The following is a 24279-nucleotide window of genomic DNA, read 5'->3' on the forward strand; positions in this document are numbered from 1 at the left end:
TGTAAATGATCTAACTGAGACTCATCACATATGTAAATGATGTGACTAAGGGGACTCATCACATATGTAAACGACGTGACTAATGAAACTCATGGTCTTCCTAATGAGACTCCTCACATATGTAAATGATGTGACTAATGAGACTCATCACATATGTAAATGATGTGACTAATGAGACTCATGATATATGTAAATGATGTGACTAATGAGAATCATCACATATGTAAATGATCTGCCTAATGAGACTCATCAGATATGCAAATGATCTGACTGACTCTCATCACATATGTAAATGATGTGACTAATGAGACTCATCGCATATGTAAATGATGTGACAAATGAAACTCATCACATATGTAAATGATGTGACTGAGACTTATCACATATGTAAATGATGTGACTAAGGAGTCTCATCACATATGTAAATGATGTGAATAGTGAGACTCATCACATATGTAAATGATGTGACTGAGACTCATCACATATGTAAATTATGTGATTGAGACTCATCACATATGTAAATGACGTGACTAATGAGACTCATCCTATTTGTAAATTATGTGACTAGTGAGACTTATTACATATTTAAATGATGTGACTAATTAAACTCATCACATATATAAATTATGTGACTAGTGAGACTCATCATATATGTAAATTATGTGACAAAAGAAACTCATCACATATGTAAATGATCTACCTAGTGGGACTCATCACATATGTAAATGATGTGACTAATGAGACTCATCACATATGTAAATGATCTGCCTAATGAGACTCATCCCATATGTAAATGATGTGACTAATAAGACTCATTAAATATGTAAATGATGTGACTAATTAAACTCATCACATATGTAAATTATGCGACTAGTGAGACTCATCACATATGTAAATGACGTGACTAAGGAAACTCATTACACATGTAAATGATCTACCTAATGGGACTCATCACGTATGTAAATGATGTGACTAATGAGACTCATCACATATGTAAATGATGTGACAAATGAGACTCATCACATATGTAAATGATATGCCTAATGAGACTCATTACATATGTAACATATGTGACTAATGAGAATCATCACATATGTAAATGATATGCCTGATGAGACTCATCAAATATGTAAATGATCTGACTGACACTCATCACATATGTAAATGATGTGACTAAGGAGACTCATCACATATGTAAACAACGTGACTAATGAAACTCATAACATATGTAAATGATCTTCCTAATGAGACATTACATATGTAAATGATGTGACTAATGAGACTCATCACATATGTAAATGATATGCCCAATGAGACTCATCACTTATGTAAATGATGTGAGTAATGAGACTCATCACATATGAAAATGATGTGACTAAAGAGACTCATCACATATGTAAATGATATGCCTAATGAGACTCATCACATATGTAAATGATGTGATTAATGAGACTCATCACACATGTAAATGATGTGACTGAGACTCATCATATATGTAAATTATGTGACTAATGAGAATCATCACATATGTAAATGATATGCCTGAGACTCATCAAATATGTAAATGATCTGACTGAGACTCATCACATATGTAAATGATGTGACTAATGAAACTCATCACATATGTAAATGATCTGCCTATTGAGACTCATTACACATGTAAATGATGTGACTAATGAGACTCATCACATATGTAATTGATGTGACTAATGAGACTCATCATATATGTAAATGATGTGACTAATGAGAATCATCACATATGTAAATGATCTGCCGAATGAGACTCATCACATATTTAAATGATCTGACTGAGACTCATCACATATGTAAATGATGTGACAAATGAAACTCATCACATATGTAAATGATGTGGCTGAGACTCATCACATATGTAAATGATGTGACTAAGGAGTCTCATCACATATGTAAATGATGTGACTAGTGAGACTCATCACATATTTAAATGATGTGACTAATGAAACTCATCACATATGTAAATGATCTGCGTAATGAAACTCATTACATATGTAAATGTGACTGAGACTCATCACATATGTAAATGATGTGACTAATGAGACCCATCATATATGTAAATGATGTGACTAATGAGAATCATCACATATGTACTTGATCTGCCTAATCAGACTTATATCATATGTAAATGATCTGACTGAGACTCATCACATAAGTGAATGATGTGACTAATGAGACTCATCCCATATGTAAATGATGTGACTAAAGAGACTCATCACACATGTAAATGATGTAACTTAGACTCATCGTATATGTAAATTATGTTACTGAGACTCATCATATATGTAAATTATGTGACTAAAGAGAATCATCATTTATGTAAATAATACGACTAATGAGACTTATCACATATGTAAAGGATATTACTAATGAGACTCATCCCATATGTAAATGATGTGACTAAAGAGACTCATCACACATGTAAATGATGTAACTTAGACTCATCGTATATGTAAATTATGTTACTAAGACTCATCATATATGTAAATTATGTGACTAATGAGAATCATCATTTATGTAAATGATATGCCTAATGAAACACATCACATATGTAAATGATGTGACTAATGAGACTCATTACATATGTAAATGATGTGACTGAGTCTCATCATATATGTTAATTATGTGACTAATGAGAATCATCACATATGTAAATGATCTGTCTTATGAGACTCACCACATATGTAAAGGATCTGACTGAGAATCATCACATATGTAAATGATGTGTCTAATTGAGACTAATCACATATGTAAATGATGTGAGTAATGAGAATCATCAGATATGTAAAGGATGTGACTAATGAGACTCATCACATATGTAAATGATGTGACTAATGAGACTAATCACATATGTAAATGATGTGACTAATGAGACTCATCACATATGTAAATGATCTGACAGAGACTCATCACATATGAAAATGGTGTGACTAATGAGGCTCATCACATATGTAAATGATGTGACTAAGCAGATTCATCACATATGTAAATGATCTGACTGAGACTCATTACATATGTAAATGATGTGACTAATGAGACTCATCACATATGTAAATGATGTGACTAATGAGACTCATCACATATGTAAATGATTTGACTGAGACTCATCACATATGTAAATGATGTGACTAATTAGACTCACCTTATATGTAAAATATGTGACTAATGAGACTCATCATATATGTAAATTATGTGATTGTGACTCATCACATATGTAAATGATGTGACTAATTGAGACTCATCACATATGTAAATGATGTGACTGAGACTCATCACATATGTAAATTATGTGACTGAGACTCATCACATATATAAATGATCTGCCTAATGAGACTCATCACATATGTAAATGGTCTGCCGAATGAGCCTCATCACATATGTAAATGATGTGACTAATGAGACTCATCACATATGTAAATGATGTGACTGAGACATCACATATGTAAATGATCTGACTGAGACTCATCACATATGTAAATGATGTGAAAAATGAAATATCACATATGTAAATGATCTGCTGAATGAGCCTCATCACATATGTAAATGATTTGACTAATGAGACTCATCACATATCTAAATGGTCTGGCTAATGAGACTCATCATATATGTAAATGATGTGACTAATGAGACTAATCACATATGTAAATGATGTGACTAATGAGACTCATCACACATGCAAATGATCTGACTGAGCCTCATTACATATATAAATGATGTGACTAATGAGACTCATCACATATGTTAATGATCTGCCTAATGAAACTCTTCACATATGTAAATGATCTGCCAAATGAGACTCATCACATATGTAAACATCTGACTCAGACTTATCACATATGTAAATTATGTAACTAATGAGACTCATCACATATGTAAATGATGTGACTAATGAGATTCATCACATAATGTAAAGGATGTGAATAATGAGACTCATCACATATGTAAATGATCTGACTGAGACTCATCACATATTTAAATGACGTTACTAATGAGACTCATCACATATGTAAATGATGTGACGAATGAGACTCATCACATATGTAAATGATGTGACTAATGAGACTCATCACATATGTAAATGATGTGACTGAGACTCATCACAGATGTAAATGATGTCACTAATGAGACTCACCACATATGTAAATGATGTGACTGAGACTCATCACATATGTAAATGATGTGACTAATTAGACTCATCACATATGTAAATGATGTGACTAGTCAGACTCATCACATATGTAAATGATGTGACTTATGAGACTCATCACACATGTAAATGATGTGACTAATGAGACTCATTACATATGTAAATGATCTGACTGAGAATCATCACATATGTAAATGATGTGACTACTGAGACTCATCACATATGTAAATGATGTGACTAATGAGACCCATCACATATGTAAATGATGTGACTCGTGAGAATCATTCTAGATGTAAATGATATGCCTAATAAGACTCATCACTTATGTAAATGATGTGACTAATGAAATGCATCACATATGTAAATGATCTGCCTAATGAGACTCATCACATATGTAAATGATGTGACTAATGATACTCATCACATATGCAAATGATGTGACTAGGGAGACTCATCACATATGTAAATGATCTGCCTAATGAGACTCATCACATATGTAAATGATGTGACTAATGATACTCATCACATATGCAAATGATGTGACTAGGGAGACTCATCACATATGTAAATGATCTGCCTAATGGGACTCATCACATATGTAAAGGATCTGCCCTGAGACTCCCCAAATATGTAAATGATATGACTAATGAGACTACTCGCATATGTAAATGATGTGACTGAGACTCATCACATATGTAAATGACGTGACTAATGAGACTCATCACATACGTAAATGATGTGACTAGTGAGACTTATCACATATGTAAATGATGTGACTAATTAAACTCATCACATATGTAAATTATGTGACTAGTGAGACTCATCACATATGTAAATGATGTGACTAATGAAACTCATCACATATGTAAATGATCTACCTAATGGGACTCATCACATATGTAAATGATGTGACTAATGAGACTCATCACATATGTACAAATCCAAAACTCAGAGCTGCTGTTAGTTGAGGTAGGATACTCACGCTAAAACACTAGTAAAACTCAGTCCAAAAGATGTGACTTTCCAATGAGCAATAAAATGAAAGTAGAAATTCAAACAAATAAATCCATGTAAGTTAGCAAATTGTTTATTCCAAACGAAAGCCAGCCAAAGGCTTCTTCAGACTCTTTACACAAACTAAAACTTTGAACATCACTTTTAAAACCAACAAAAGCTTGTGATAGGATCTCTATAATCACATGTTTCCTTCATTTAAAAATACAGTAACCCATTAAACTCAGTTCCATGAATGTTACCTTGTTCAGCTAAGAAAAATACTGGTATATTAAAAGTAAGAACTGAATAGTTCAAAATAAACATACATAAAAACATACATAAAAACATACATAAAAATGCATCGTGCCCAAGCATACATTATATTATATTAAACAATTGAGTATATCTCAGAGCCTTGTCATATTTACTTATCATCTCATGGTGCTTTAGGAAAATCTCAGACTGAACTTTCAGGCAGTATATATCAAAAAGCTATTTCAGACTTGGTTAGTATAACCCAAACTGCTTGTAATGCACATATTTACAAAGTGTGACTTTAGATATTTCCGTGTTTTACTGGAAGTTCATACTATCCAGAGTAGACTCAGAAACAGTCAACAATTACAGGTGGTTAAAACTTGTATCACATTAGTTGGCTATTCTAGTATAAATCAAAAGTTAAAACAGTTTTTCAAAATTACTTATTTTCTGCAGACTCTGAAACGCTTTTAAAAATCACAGCACAACAAAGTATTCCTTTATGTATGTGCCTGGTTAATTCTTGAATGCAAAACAAAGAACTACTGAATGCGTGCTCATTACCATAGCGTTCATAAAATAAACATTGTGTCTATTTAAAAAGCCGATTAGGCTTACAACAGGCATAAGTACATGACGAGCTTTGCAATAGCTGTCCATTAGTTCATGCCTTAGTCTCTTCAATCTCCGTTAATAAACAGGGACATTTGACATTTCAGGATGTGAATGTAACTTACAAAAATGTGGGTGGAAGAATGCTTCAACAATAACTAAGCAACAAAAGCGTCTATATGGAAACAGAGCAATATCTTAATAATTAACTTGACTCTCGACAGATCCACAATGGTGGAAATAAGCACACTGACTTAAGCAACCATTAATTGCACTTTATAATTGTTACATCCTTGATACCCAAATTTAAAATATGGACATTGTGAAATGTTAAAACTCTTATGTGGTGAAGCGGAAAATATAGGGAAGGAATACATGAGGGGAAGGGAAAATGGGAAGTATTTTGGCACATATATTCTGTTAATCCCGAATGGCATCCTGAGGTGTCTTACATTAGTTTTATAAACAGTACTTTTGAATACTAAATATATGTGTGCAAAGATTCATTTCTTATGACAAATGTTGAAAGTATATGAAATGCCTACAATATGTCTGAGTATATAGATAGGTCATCTACACCATGGTCATAATGTTGTGAGGAAAATGTACATAACTAATGTGGAATTTAGAACAGTTAGTGGGAGATCTCTTTACCTGAATCTTCTACTTTTCAAAATGGCTTTATTTGGATTTTATCGTTAAGGCCTGGTGGTTTATCGGACCTTAATCTTATGATCCATCTTGTTTCTTGTTCTAAAGTTCTGTTAATTAGATCACCACCTCTGAATCCTTCATACACACATTGAATGGCACAGAACTTAAAGGAATGACTGGTACCAGTTGAACTTTTATGTCTAGCCAATGCATTGGTTTCTGTACCTACTCTAAGGTGATGCGTGTGTTCCTAATCCTCTCCTTAAATGATCTATTTGTTTTCCCTATGTAGTAACTATTACATCCTAAACATTTAGCCATATATATGACATTTTTACTTTCACAGTTGGTGTTAGTGTTAAAATTGTAAATGCGTCCTGTAGTAGGGTGCTCAAAACTAGTTTCTTTATTAATATAAATACATTGATACCACGGACTTCTTAAAATTTACTGCAAACTTCTCAGTTAGCAATCTTCCATTTTTGGACGTGGAAGTATTTAGAATGACCAATGGTATGATTAACACAACTATTTATAGGAAAGATTGCCAAAGAAACAATATATTACATAGACAAAGTATGCATCCCGGCCATGTATTTCAAAACGTCCTTAAAGGACAATTTATGAGGGTATCTAGATTGAATCCACAACAAGAAACTTATGTTTCAGGAATAGAGGACATGAAGGAGAGATTTCTGGAGAGAGGTTACAAAGAAAAAGAAATATTAGACACTATTAACACAGTGGAGACCTTAAGAACAAGTACTGCGAAACCATATTTTATGGCACATGAAGCAATGACCACTAGCTCAGGTTCCCCTAGGAATGAAGTTAGAGCTAACCTTACTTTTAGTAAATGAGCCTGCAAGTGAAAAGCATTATGAAGAAACACTGGGGTATTTTGAATTCAGATATAGAAGTTAGTGAGATTGCTGGCCCCACACCTCGTATAGCTTATAAAAACCTTCCCAATCTGAAGAGTATCCTATGTAGACCAAGACATCCACTAGTTAACAGGTTGACAGTGAATAGAAACACAGTACCCTGTGGTCATTGCAATCAATGTATTTATATTAATAAAGAAACTAGTTTTGAGCACCCTACTACAGGACGATTTACAATTTTAACACTAACACCAACTGTGAAAGTAAAATGTCATATATATGGCTAAATGTTTAGGATGTAATAGTTACTACATAGGAAAACAAATAGATCATTTAAGGAGAGGATTAGGGAACACACGTGCCACCTTAGAGTAGGTACAGAAACCAATGCATTGGCTAGACATAAAAGTTCAACTGGTACCAGTCATTCCTTTAAGTTCTGTGCCATTCAATGTGTGTATGAAGGATTCAGAGGTGGTGATCTAATTAACAGAACTTTAGAACAAGAAACAAGATGGATCATAAGATTAAGGTCCGATAAACCACCAGGCCTTAACGATAAAATCCAAATAAAGCCATTTTTGAAAAGTAGAAGATTACGCAGGTAAAGAGATCTCCCACTAACTGTTCTAAATTCCACATTAGTTATGTACATTTTCCTCACAACATTATGACCATGGTGTAGATGACCTATCTATATACTCAGACATATTGTAGGCATTTCATATACTTTCAACATTTGTCATAAGAAATGAATCTTTGCACACATATATTTAGTATTGAAAAGTACTGTTTATAAAAACTAATGTAAGACACCTCAGGATGCCATTCGATTAACAGAATATATGTGCCAAAATACTTCCCATTTTCCCCTTTCCCCCTCATGTATTCCTTCCCTATATTTTCCGCTTCACCACATAAGAGTTTTAACATTTCACAATGTCCATATTTTAAATTTGGGTATCAAGGATGTAACAATTATAAAGTGCAATTAATGGTTGCTTAAGTCAGTGTGCTTATTTCCACCATTGTGGATCTGTCACGAGAGTCAAGTTAATTATTAAGATATTGCTCTGTTTCCATATAGACGTTTTGTTGCTTATTGTTGAAGCATTCTTCCACCCACATTTTTGTAAGTTACATTCACATCCTGAAATGTCAAATGTCCCTGTTTATTAACGGAGATTGAAGAGACTAAGGCATGAACTAATGGACAGCTATTGCAAAGCTCGTCATGTACTTATGCCTGTTGTAAGCCTAATCGCCTTTTTAAATAGACACAATGTTTATTTTTATGAGCAGCTATGCGTAAATGCGCACAGTAGCGTTCTTTGTTTTGCATTCAAGAATTAACCAGGCACATCTGGCCAAGGAATACTTTGTTGTGCTGTGATTTTAAAAAGCGATTCAGAGTCAGGAGAAAATAAGAAATTTTGAAAAACTGTTTTAACTTTTGATTTATACTAGAATAGCCTAACTAATGTGATACAAGTTTTAACCACCTGTAATTGTTGACTGTTTCTGAGTCTACTCTGGATAGTATGAACTTCCAGTAAAACACGGAAATATCTAAAGTCACACTTTGTAAATATGTGCATTACAAGCAGTTTGGGTTATACTAACCAAGTCTGAAATGGCTTTTTGATATATACTGCCTGAAAGTTCAGTACGAGATTTTCCTAAAGCACCATGAGATGATAAGTAAATATGACAAGGCTCTGAGATATACTCAATTGTTTAATATAATATAATGTATGCTTGGGCACCGATGCATTTTTATGTATGTTTTTATGTATGTTTTTATGTATGTTTATTTTGAACTATTCAGTTCTTACTTTTAATATACCAGTATTTTTCTTAGCTGAACAAGGTAACATTCATGGAACTGAGTTTAATGGGTTACTGTATTTTTAAATGAAGGAAACATGTGATTATAGAGATCCTACCACAAGCTTTTGTTGGTTTTAAAAGTGATGTTCAAAGTTTTAGTTTGTGTAAAGAGTCTGAAGAAGCCTTTGGCGAAAGCGCTTACTCGTTTGGAATAAACAATTTGCTAACTTACATGGATTTATTTGTTTGAATTTCTACTTTCATTTTATTATTCATCACATATGTAATTGATCTGCCTAATGAGACTCATCCCGTATGTAAATGGTGTGACTAATGAGAGTCATTACATATGTAAATGATGTGACTAATGAGACTCATCATATAGGTAAATGACGTGACTAATGAGAATCATCACATATGTAAATGATCTGCCTTATTAGACTCATCACGTATGTACATTTTCTGACTGAGACTCATCACATATGTAAATGATGTGACTAATGAGACTCATCGCATATGCAAATGATGTGGCTAATGAGACTCATCACATATGTAAAGAATGTGACTAATGAGACTCATCACATATGTAAATGATGTGACTGAGACTCATCACATATGTAAATGATATGCGTAATGAGACTCATCACATATGTAAATGATCTGACTAATGAGACTCATCACATATGTAAATAATCTGCTGAATGAGCCTCATCACATATGTAAATGATCTGCCTAATGAGACTCATCACATATGTAAATGATGTGACTAATGAGAGTCATCACATATGTAAAGATGTGACTGAAACTCATTACATATGTAAATCATGTGACTAATGAGACTCATCATATATGTAAATGATGTGACTAATGAGACTCATCCCATATGTAATTGATTTGACTAATGAGACTCATCACATATGTAAATCGTTTGACTAATGAGACTCGGGACATATGTAAATTATGTGACTAATGACATGTAAATAATCTGCCGAATGAGACTCATCACATATGTAAATGATGTGACTAATGAGACTCATCACATATGTACATGATGTGACTACTGAAACTCATCTCATATGTAAATGATGTGACTAATGAGACTCATCACACATGTAAATAATCTGCTGAATGAGACTCATCACATATGTAAATGATGTGACTAGTTAGACTCATCACATATGTAAATGATGTGACTAATGAGACTCGTCACATATGTAAATAATGTGACTAATGAGACTCATCACATATGTAAATGATGTGACTAATGAGACTCATCACATATGTAAATGATGTGACTAATGAGATTCATCACATAATGAAAAGGATGTGAATAATGAGACTCATCACATATGTAAATGATCTGACTGAGACTCATCACATATTTAAATGACGTTACTAATGAGACTCATCACATATGTAAATGATGTGACGAATGAGACTCATCACATATGTAAATGATGTGACTAATGAGACTCATCACATATGTAAATGATGTGACTGAGACTCATCACAGATGTAAATGATGTCACTAATGAGACTCATCACATATGTAAATGATGTGACTGAGACTCATCACATATGTAAATGATGTGACTAATTAGACTCCTCACATATGTAAATGATGTGACTAGTCAGACTCATCACATATGTAAATGATGTGACTTATGAGACTCATCACACATGTAAATGATGTGACTAATGAGACTCATTACATATGTAAATGATCTGACTGAGAATCATCACATATGTAAATGATGTGACTACTGAGACTCATCACATATGTAAATGATGTGACTAATGAGAACCATCACACATGTAAATGATGTGACTCGTGAGAATCATTCTAGATGTAAATTATATGCCTAATAAGACTCATCACTTATGTAAATGATGTGACTAAGGAAATGCAGCACATATGTAAATTATGTGACTGAGACTCATCACATATGTAAATGATCTGATTGAGAATCATCACATATATAAATGATGTGACTAATGAGACTCATCACATATGTAAATGATGAGACTAATGAGACTCATCACATATGTAAATGATCTGCCTAATGAGACTCATCACATATGTAAATGATGTGACTAATGATACTCATCACATATGCAAATGATGTGTCTAGGGAGACTCATCACATATGTAAATGATCTGCCTAATGGGACTCATCACATATGTAAAGGATCTGCCCTGAGACTCCCCAAATATGTAAATGATATGACTAATGAGACTACTCGCATATGTAAATGATGTGACTGAGACTCATCACATATGTAAATGACGTGACTAATGAGACTCATCACATATGTAAATGATGTGACTAGTGAAACTTATCACATATGTAAATGATGTGACTAATTAAACTCATCACATATGTAAATTATGTGACTAGTGAGACTCATCACATATATAAAGGATGTGACTAATGAAACTCATCACATATGTAAATGATCTACCTAATGGGACTCATCACATATGTAAATGATGTGACTAATGAGACTCATCACATATGTAATTGATCTGCCTAATGAGACTCATCCCGTATGTAAATAGTGTGACTAATGAGAGTCATTACATATGTAAATGATGTGACTAATGAGACTCATCATATATGTAAATGATGTGACTAATGAGACTCATCATATATGTAAATGATGTGACTAATGAGAATCATCACATATGTAAATGATCTGCCTTATTAGACTCATCACGTATGTAAATTATCTGACTGAGACTCATCACATGTAAATGATGTGACTAATGAGACTCATCACATATGCAAATGATCTGCCTAATGAGACTCATCCCGTATGTAAATGGTGTGACTAATGAGAGTCATTACATATGTAAATGATGTGACTAATGAGACTCATCATATATGTAAATGATGTGACTAATGAGAATCATCACATATGTAAATGATCTGCCTTATTAGACTCATCACGTATGTAAATTATCTGACTGAGACTCATCACATATGTAAATGATGTGACTAATGAGACTTATCGCATATGCAAATGATGTGGCTAATGAGACTCATCACATATGTAAAGAATGTGACTAATGAGACTCATCACATATGTAAATGATGTGACTGAGACTCATCACATATGTAAATGATATGCGTAATGAGACTCATCACATATGTAAATGATCTGAATAATGAGACTCATCACATATGTAAATAATCTGCTGAATGAGCCTCATCACATATGTAAATGATCTGCCTAATGAGACTCATCACATATGTAAATGATGTGACTAATGAGAGTCATCACATATGTAAAGATGTGACTGAAACTCATTACATATGTAAATCATGTGACTAATGAGACTCATCATATATGTAAATGATGTGACTAATGAGACTCATCCCATATGTAATTGATTTGACTAATGAGACTCATCACATATGTAAATCGTCTGACTAATGAGACTCGGGACATATGTAAATTATGTGACTAATGACATGCATCCCACATGTAAATAATCTGCCGAATGAGACTCATCACATATGTAAATGATGTGACTAATGAGACTCATCACATATGTACATGATGTGACTACTGAAACTCATCTCATATGTAAATGATGTGACTAATGAGACTCATCACACATGTAAATAATCTGCTGAATGAGACTCATCACATATGTAAATGATGTGACTAGTTAGACTCATCACATATGTAAATGATGTGACTAATGAGACTCATCACATATGTAAATAATGTGACTAATGAGACTCATCACATATGTAAATGATGTGACTAATGAGACTCATCACATATGTAAATGATGTGACTAATGAGATTCATCACATAATGAAAAGGATGGGAATAATGAGACTCATCACATATGTAAATGATCTGACTGAGACTCATCACATATTTAAATGACGTTACTAATGAGACTCATCACATATGTAAATGATGTGACGAATGAGACTCATCACATATGTAAATGATGTGACTAATGAGACTCATCACATATGTAAATGATGTGACTGAGACTCATCACAGATGTAAATGATGTCACTAATGAGACTCATCACATATGTAAATGATGTGACTGAGACTCATCACATATGTAAATGATGTGACTAATTAGACTCATTACATATGTAAATGATCTGACTGAGAATCATCACATATGTAAATGATGTGACTACTGAGACTCATCACATATGTAAATGATGTGACTAATGAGAACCATCACACATGTAAATGATGTGACTCGTGAGAATCATTCTAGATGTAAATTATATGCCTAATAAGACTCATCACTTATGTAAATGATGTGACTAAGGAAATGCAGCACATATGTAAATTATGTGACTGAGACTCATCACATATGTAAATGATCTGACTGAGAATCATCACATATATAAATGATGTGACTAATGAGACTCATCACATATGTAAATGATGAGACTAATGAGACTCATCACATATGTAAATGATCTGCCTAATGAGACTCATCACATATGTAAATGATGTGACTAATGATACTCATCACATATGCAAATGATGTGTCTAGGGAGACTCATCACATATGTAAATGATCTGCCTAATGGGACTCATCACATATGTAAAGGATCTGCCCTGAGACTCCCCAAATATGTAAATGATATGACTAATGAGACTACTCGCATATGTAAATGATGTGACTGAGACTCATCACATATGTAAATGACGTGACTAATGAGACTCATCACATATGTAAATGATGTGACTAGTGAGACTTATCACATATGTAAATGATGTGACTAATTAAACTCATCACATATGTAAATTATGTGACTAGTGAGACTCATCACATATATAAAGGATGTGACTAATGAAACTCATCACATATGTAAATGATCTACCTAATGGGACTCATCACATATGTAAATGATGTGACTAATGAGACTCATCACATATGTAATTGATCTGCCTAATGAGACTCATCCCGTATGTAAATAGTGTGACTAATGAGAGTCATTACATATGTAAATGATGTGACTAATGAGACTCATCATATATGTAAATGATGTGACTAATGAGACTCATCATATATGTAAATGATGTGACTAATGAGAATCATCACATATGTAAATGATCTGCCTTATTAGACTCATCACGTATGTAAATTATCTGACTGAGACTCATCACATATGTAAATGATGTGACTAATGAGACTTATCGCATATGCAAATGATGTGGCTAATGAGACTCATCACACATGTAAAGAATGTGACTAATGAGACTCATCACATATGTAAATGATGTGACTGAGACTCATCACATATGTAAATGATATGCGTAATGAGACTCATCACATATGTAAATGATCTGACTAATGAGACTCATCACATATGTAAATAATCTGCTGAATGAGCCTCATCACATATGTAAATGATCTGCCTAATGAGACTCATCACATATGTAAATGATCTGACTGAGACTCATCACATATGTAAATGATGTGACTAATGAGACTCATCACATATGTAAATGATGTGACTAATGAGAGTCATTGCATATGTAAATGATGTGACTAATGAGACTCATCATATATGTAAATGATGTGACTAATGAGAATCATCACATATGTAAATGATCTGCCTTATTAGACTCATCACGTATGTAAATTATCTGACTGAGACTCATCACATATGTAAATGATGTGACTAATGAGACTCATCACATATGCAAATGATGTGGCTAATGAGATTCATCACATATGTAAAGAATGTGACTAATGAGACTCATCACATATGTAAATAATGTGACTGAGACTCATCACATATGTAAATGATATGCGTAATGAGACTCATCACATATGTAAATGATCTGACTAATGAGACTCATCACATATGTAAATAATCTGCTGAATGAGCCTCATCACATATGTAAATGATCTGCCTAATGAGACTCATCACATATGTAAATGATATGACTGAGAGTCATCACATATGTAAATGATGTGACTAATGAGACTCATCACATATGTAAATGATGTGACTAATGAGAGTCATCACATATGTAAAGATGTGACTGAAACTCATTACATATGTAAATCATGTGACTAATGAGACTCATCATATATGTAAATTATGTGACTAATGAGACTCATCCCGTATGTAATTGATTTGACTAATGAGACTCATCACATATGTAAATCATTTGACTAATGAGACTCGGGACATATGTAAATTATGTGACTAATGACATGCATCCCACATGTAAATAATCTGCCGAATGAGACTCATCACATATGTAAATGATGTGACTAATGAGACTCATCACATATGTACATGATGTGACTACTGAAACTCATCTCTTATGTAAATGATGTGACTAATGAGACTCATCACACATGTAAATAATCTGCTGAATGAGACTCATCACATATGTAAATGATGTGACTAGTTAGACTCATCACATATGTAAATGATGTGATTAATGAGACTCATCACATATGTAAATAATGTGACTAATGAGACTCATCACATATGTAAATGATGTGACTAATGAGACTCATCACATATGTAAATTAAATAAAAGTAAACACACCATGCCAAGGCAAAAAATAAAATCCAAAGACAATTTATTGCAATGTCGGTAAGTGCTTTTACATGGAAATACGTGCTTCATCAGACCTCAAAAACAAACTAAAACACCAACCATATACATTCTCCATATCATCAATTACATCAATTAAAACATCAGTTTAATAGAACCCATAAGGATTCTACATCAATTAAGAAGTAACTTCCTATAAACCATATACAAGTATTATGCTTCAAAGTGCAATATACCTGTTAAATCACTTAAAGAGAGCACGTCCCTTCAAAATAGGTTTGATGGAAGTCCTACCATTAATGCCTGGATATTTTTCAGCCTGTAGATGGATTATCCAATGGTGCTCATCTTCTTCTGTGCAATTCCTAAAATCCCCACCTCGTACACTAGGTCTAACCATTTCAACAACCCTAAAGCCAAATACATGATCAAAACCTAATTCTATACAATGTTTGGCTAGCGCATTATGTGAATCATGTCGATTTATCAAATACAAATGTTCCCTAATACGCTGAGCTAGGGACCTATTGGTCTTGCCAATATATAAACAGCCACAGACTTATTACATATGTAAATGATGTGACTAATGAGCCTCATCACATATGTAAATGATCTGACTGAGACTCATCACATATGTAAGTGATATGTCTAATGAAACTCATCACATATGTAAATGATCTGACTAATGAGACTCATCACATATGTAAATTATGGAAGCAAATATGGCATGGTAATTCAGAGACATATAAATCCAGAGGTAGGAGTCACAGTGTTGCTCAGTTATAAATGCCAGGATTTCTCTGTGTTTATAGGAGCTTCATTCATGTTACAATGCTTGGAATAGGAAAAGCAGCCATAGCTGAGCAAGTGTTATTGGCTACTATCAGAGCAAGTGCCCACTTTGCTGCATGTTGTCAGAACAAGTGTCCATAGTGCTGCATGTTGTCGGAGCAAGTGTCCACAGTGCTGCATGTTGTCAGAGCAAGTATCCACAATGCTGCTTGCTGTCAGAGCAAGTGCCCACATTGCTCCATACTGTCAGAGCAAGTGTCCACAGTGCTGTATGTTGTCAGAGCAAGTGTCCACATTGCTCCCTGCTTCCAGAGCAAGTGTCCACAGTGCTGCATGTTGTCAGAGCAAGTGTCCACAGTGCTGCATGCTGTCAGAGCAAGTGTCCACACTGCTGCATGCTGTCAGAGCAAGTGTCCACAGTGCTGCATGCTATCAGAGCAAGTGTCAACAGTGCTGCATACTGTTACAGCTAGTGTCCATGGTGCTGCATGCTGTTGAAGCAAGAGCCCACAGTGCTGCATACTGTCACAGCTAGTGTCCACAGCGCTGTATGCTGTCAGAGCCAGTGCCCACAGTATTGCATGCTGTCAGAGCAAGTGCCCACAGTGCTGCATGCTGTCAGAGCAAGTGCCCATAGTGCTGCATGCTGTCAGAGCAAGTATCCACAGTGCTGTATGTTGTGAGAGCAAGTGTCCACAGTGCTGCATGTTGTCAGAGCAAGTGTCCACAGTGCTGCATGTTTTCAGAGCAAGTGTCCACAGTACTGCATGCTGTCAGAGCAAGTGTCTACAGTGTGTATGTTATCAGAGCAGGTGTCCACAGTGTGCATGTTGTCAGAGCAAGTGTCCACAGTGCTGCATTTTGTCAGAGCAAGTGTCCACAGTGCTGCTTGCTGTTAGAGCAGGTGTCCACAGTGCTGCTTGCTGCCAGAGCAAGTGTCCACAGTGCTACATGCTGTCAGGGCAAGTGTCCACAGTTTGTATGTTGTCAGAGCAAGTTTCCACAGTATTGCATGCTGTCAGAGCAAGTGTCTACAATGAACAGTGTTGCATGCTGTCATCTTCTGATTGCAGATGGGTTTATTACCAGCTGACATATCATCCCCTCCACAACCAAGACATTGTTGACTGCAACCATCTTGATAGAGACACCATACAGGAGTTGATAAACCTGCATCACCAACACATGGAACAAACTGGGAATGTGCAGACTGCTTGTCTCAGTGGATATGAAGGCTTGTATAACTTTGACGATCCTTGCTACATAACCATTTAGCATCTGAGAATGGAAACAATAGGAATTTCCTAGGCATCAGCATTATATATCCTATGTGCCAGATCCTTGCTATGATACTGCACATGTACAAAGCACTGCATCTGATTTTAACTGATGTAAATGGCAATTCTGTGTTTTCCATAAGCTCCAAAGTAATAACTATAGAGTACCTGCTGCCAGATGACTTCAGCATTCAGACCTTACTGTCCATGATGATGTTCAACCTCACAATGTTTAGAAACAGACATTGGCATGACATCAGAGGCTTGGTTCTGTCAACAAGTGACCTTTTCCCAAGATCAGTGGGAGCACGCCTGCAGTGAGTGGGAGGTTTGTGAAAGTGATGAAAGAAAAAAGTCTTGGTTATGTGAAAATGTAAAAAACATCACCTGCAGAAAAGCTATTTAAACTGTGAAGAAAATGCTGTGTAAAGAAAAACGACTGTATGCTTCTGTATGAGAAAGGCAACGTATGTGGTAATGAGTGATCTCAATTACTTTTTGTGCTATAAGATACCTTATGTATGTTTGCATGTATATTCATTTTCCAGTAGAGTAAATCCAGTTAATGTTTACTAAACTTTATTAGTAGACTGAAACTAAAAGATGAATGACACTTCTGACTCAAAATTAAAAAAATAAAATGCTTTTTGAAGAGTGGTGGTACTCCTGGTGCAGAGAGCATATATGAACTGCAGAGGGCAATGCAGCCTAAAATAACAAGTGGAATATCTATCTATATATATATTTTTTTTTTCTAATGTAAAATGGACAGAGGAGCACATCTAATTTAAATGGAGATTATGAGTGTCTAGTAACCATTGTGCTATGCAAGAAAATATATTTTGACCAAGCAATGAAAATACTAGAAAATATTAAAAGTTGCATTTCCATTTTTATTGTATAAATGTTTTGTTTTTTACCTCTCTAAAGGTACTTTAAAGTTTTAATTTCTATTTACCTGCTAAATGTGACCAAACATGTTTCCAAATGAGAATCAAGGTAAGTATCAGCTTTATAAAATAAGGTAAGTATTAGCTTTACAAAATAAGGTAAGTATTAGCTTTATGAAATAAGGTAAGTATTAGCTTTATGAAATAAGTTAAGTATTAGCTTTATGAAATAAGGTAAGTATTAGCTTTACGAAATAAGGTAAGTATTAGCTTTATAAATCAAGGTAAGTATTAGCTTTACAAAATAAGGTAAGTATTAGCTTTATGAAATAAGGTAAGTATTAGCTTTACGAAATAAGGTAAGTATTAGCTTTATAAAATAAGGTAAGTATTAGCTTTACGAAATAAGGTAAGTATTAGCTTTATGAAATAAGGTAAGTATTAGCTTTATGAAATAAGTTAAGTATTAGCTTTATGAAATAAGGTAAGTATTAGCTTTATAAAACAAGGTAAGTATTAGCTTTATGAAATAAGGTAAGTATTAGCTTTATGAACTAAGTTAAGTATTAGCTTTATGAAACAAGGTAAGTATTAGCTTTATGAAATAAGTTAAGTATTAGCTTTATAAAATAAGGTAAGTATTAGCTTTATAAAACAAGGTAAGTATTAGCTTTATGAAATAAGGTAAGTATTAGCTTTATAAAACAAGGTAAGTATTAGCTTTATGAAATAAGGTAAGTATTAGCTTTATGAAATAAGTTAAGTATTAGCTTTATGAAATAAGGTAAGTATTAGCTTTATGAAATAAGTTAAGTATTAGCTTTATAAAATAAGGTAAGTATTAGCTTTATAAAACAAGGTAAGTATTAGCTTTATGAAATAAGGTAAGTATTAGCTTTATGAAATAAGGTAAGTATTAGCTTTATGAAATAAGTTAAGTATTAGCTTTATGAAACAAGGTAAGTATTAGCTTTATGAAATAAGTTAAGTATTAGCTTTATAAAATAAGGTAAGTATTAGCTTTATGAAATAAGGTAAGTATTAGCTTTATGAAACAAGGTAAGTATTAGCTTTATGAAATAAGGTAAGTATTAGCTTTATGAAATAAGGTAAGTATTAGCTTTATGAAACAAGGTACATATTAGCTTTATAAAATAAACTATTGCAGCAGCACATTGTGTGCCCCAGGTTTCAAAGTATGACAGAAAATGACCAAGTTCCGGTCAAGATCATGCCAAGTTTATGCTGTTAGACTTGGACCCACATGCAGACTCCTTTGTAACACAATACGATTCAGGTGTTCTTTTGTCATCCAGCCTTGGCAGTAGAAATAAAAGGAACTTTTCTCTTTGAAAGGCAATAGAAAAGCTTTTCCAAGCAAAATTCATGGAAAGCTATACAGCTGTAAAGTGAATTGTCAGGGATATTGTGCTTCCTAGCAAAAATAATCAAATTGTTAGAAAACATTCAGTTTATGTGGAACAACAATAACAACAACACCAATAATGAATGTATACGGACTGCCCTGTGAAATCCATCCTTCAGATGTCAGATTGTCAACTGTCCTTGTGGTGGCAGATCTCCAAAAAGTAATGAGGAATAGTTAAAATGCAGAGCAAAATCCATATGGAATAAGTATCTATCCTGTCATACACTTGGAATTTTAAAAAAGCCGAGCAGCAATGTATGTTTCTCGGCCTCTTCTCTGAATGACCAAAGCGTAACATACCATTCACAGCCTGTTATTAATGATCTTACTGATACCAAATACACCATCATGGCATGTTACACTACCATGAATCTCACTGCACATATTTTTCACACTGTGGCTGCACCCCCTGCACTTGCCAATATGTGAGGGTCTGCTTATACACCACCAGCCTCTATATATATTACCTCTGAGGCCGACCAATTCAGAGGAAAGGTAAAACATGTATTTCCATTACTTTTCCATTGGAATAATCTTGAAGGAAAACTATACAGAAATTGGGGGTGTAAGGGCAATGCGCCCACACTGCATGTTGTGTGAGAGTGTGTGTGCTTGTGTTTGGAACTGTAATAGAACTTTAAATATGCATTTAAATTTTGCTGATAATGTCCATAAGCTGTCCAGTCTTATCAATATGCATGCTGGGCTTCAGGAAGTTTGACAGTGATCAAGTCAAGTAGAACCATTTTTTTAGTGGTCCATAGATGCTTGTTGGATTTTTTGTACATTAATTTTGGTGCCCCCTCATCCACATTCTGCCATGTTGTATCACAGCCCATCACTCTCCACAGGAAGGACAATAAGGGCATCATGGTACATCAAGATCTTTGCACTCTGGTATACTTTTCCCTTTTGACCTATCTTAACTCTTTAACACCTGCTGACAGTCAGTTAATGAGGTGTTACATTCCTGACTGTTAGTAGTTTGGACAGAAACTGTATGGATCTCACAGTCAATGAAGCTTTAAATGTCAGAAAAATCTTTTCAACTGAACAAGTAAACCAGCAGTGAGAGAGAGATGCCTGAGACTGTTTATGTTTGCTATGCCAACTTTATGGAATCCAGCCCTTAATAATCTTAAATTATTTTGGAAAGTTATTCTTTATGCATATAGAGTTTTCTTTGTGTGTGTGTGTGTGTGTGTGTGTGTGTGTGTGTGTGTGTGTGTGTGTGTGTGTGTGTGTGTGTGTGTGTGTGTGTGTGTCTGTGTGTGCTTTTTTGTTCAAATTTTGAAACTATTTTATGTATATATTTTTCTTTCTAAATGGTAAGCTGCCAACTCTTAACTGTCTCTTGAGGTGGATTTAGAGCCACTTCCTTTCTAAGGTTCGTTTACTTTCTCAAGACTTTCATCACTTGAGACATACAATGACACAGTTCTTAATCTGCCTTACAGCTCTGGGTGTCTATGGATAACTCCTGATTTCCAGTTGCTGCCACTGTGGAATGGACATGTTCTCTCCACAGCTCTGGGTGTCTCCGGATAACTTCTGATTTCCAGTCACTGTCACTGTGGAATGTGCATGTTCTCTCTATCTCTGCATTATATTCTTTCAGGTACTCTAGTATCTTCTCACATCCCCAAAACATGCTGATTGATTAGCTACTCTGAAGTGTCCAAATATATTGCATTTACCTTTGCCATCATGGGTCAGGTCATGGTCATGGCTGAAAAGGATCCATAATGAACAGGGAACACATAAATTAATTAAATACAATCTCTTGGGACAACATTGCTGTGTTATGGTTCAATGATGTCCCCCTCACCAGGCTGGACAAGGAGAAGGTCACTGTCAGCTGCATATCAGGTGCCAGGATTTCAATTATCCCTCCATTGACTGGGTAACATACATGATCTCAGACATGCTCGCCCAGATGTTACTGGACTTTGTCAATGCAAATGCTGCAGAACAAACAGTCTGCACCCCCACAAGGAGCTCAAATGTCCTTGACATAGCACTCACCAACATGAGTGGTCACTGCAGCGCCCCCTGTGTGATGCCTCCCTGGTCAGGTAACTATTTGACCTCACATTCCCAATAGAGCAAAAAAACTATGGAACGTCTCCAAAGCAAACTGCAGCCTACTAACTGATGGTATAAAATGTTTTATACCCTATGCAATCACAGACAATAATGACTCCTATGCAGAAATGTACACAAATGTCTGTATAGACTCAGCTGTACCTGACTGGATTAAAAACAAGCCCTCCTGAAAAAAATAAGCCACCTAGGTGGACATCTAGTGTAAACAGATTGTATAACAAAAGGAAGAAACTGATGTCCAAGAACAAGAGGCACGTGCATCTGCAGAGGAAGAATTCCCTCCACAGATTTAACAGGCAAATCAGAAGTCTTGCAAAGTCCTCCAAAGCTAATTATAAAGCTAAAATCACATCCTTAACCAAGGAGAATAATAAGGCATTCTTTAACTATGTCCAAAATCTAAAAGGAAGTGCCCATCTATGTGCTGAGTTGGTAGTAGATGGTATCACTCACACTATGCCAGAGGAAATTGCCAACCTGCTATCTGACAGATTTGGTGCAAACTTTACTCCACCCCAAAACCCACCAGCCATACCCCCAAAACACACCGGACACAATTTCTCTACCTACTATCTCTATATCTCTATAGATTAAGTAATATCTGTGTTATCCAAGTCCAAAAACATGGCCTCAATGGGACCAGATATTATCCCAGGTTGCTTACTATGCAATCTAAAACAGGACCTAGCTGACCCACTTGCCGTTCTCTTTAACCAAACTGGCTTTGTACCAGCAGAATGGAGAACAGCAACAGTAATTCCCTTGCACAAAGGGAGGAGGCATAACCCTACTCTGGGAACTATAGACACATAAGTCTAACCAGCCTCATCTGCAAGGATATAGAATGGATCATCAGGGACCGTATCAACAAGAACATAGGCAACCTTCAGACTCAAGACCCAACCCAGTTTGGCTTCATTAACATAGGTTATGCTTATTGAACCTGGTAGATTTCTTCGAGAAAGTCACCAAAGTCCTGGATGAAGGTCAGACAGTACATACAGCTATCTGGACCGAGCCAATGCCCATTTGGGCATCATTGAAAAACTCTCCCAGCTAGGTGTTAAATCTTACATCACTAGATGGGTAGCTAATTGGCTCACCAACAGAACACATAACATCAAAGTTGGTGACTCCACTCCTACAAGTAGACCCGTCACCAGTAGCATACAGCAAGGATCTGTACTGGGCCCTTTACTATTTGGAATCTATTTCTAGGAAGTCCAGGCTAAAGTAGATGGTCTTTTGCTTACTAAGTTCACTGATGATTGTAAACTAGGTGCAATCATTGAGTCTCCCAACATCGTTAACGTATTACAGGAGGGGCTAACACAAACAAATGACTGATGCCAAAGTCACAGTCTAAAACTAAATGAAAAAAAGTGCACTATATTCACATTTGGCAAAGCAGAATTCCCCACTAATTGCAATATTGACAGCACCCCTCTAAGGTCAAACCCAGTGGTGCGAGACCTGGGAACACAGGTCGACAGCAATCTGAACTTTGGCCAGCAGGTTACCACGTTGGTAAGGAAAGCCTTCTACATTGTGCATCTCATAAATAAAGACATCATGTCCAGGTCTAAGGATGTTATAACCCCACTTTTCTTGACTCTAATCATACCATTAATAGAGAACAATGCTCCCTTCTGCATGTTTCTCACCAGACACCTGCAGCAACTGGAGAGACCACAGAGGTTTCTCACTAAGAAGATACAGGGCCTTCCAAACATAACCTACATAGATAGACTGAAATCCCTGTCATTGTACTCTATATCATATAGTCTACTAAGAGGCG

Source organism: Protopterus annectens, chromosome 8.part1, assembly GCF_019279795.1.
Source record: "Protopterus annectens isolate FY-2018-M chromosome 8.part1, PAN1.0, whole genome shotgun sequence".
NCBI lineage: Eukaryota > Metazoa > Chordata > Ceratodontiformes > Protopteridae > Protopterus > Protopterus annectens.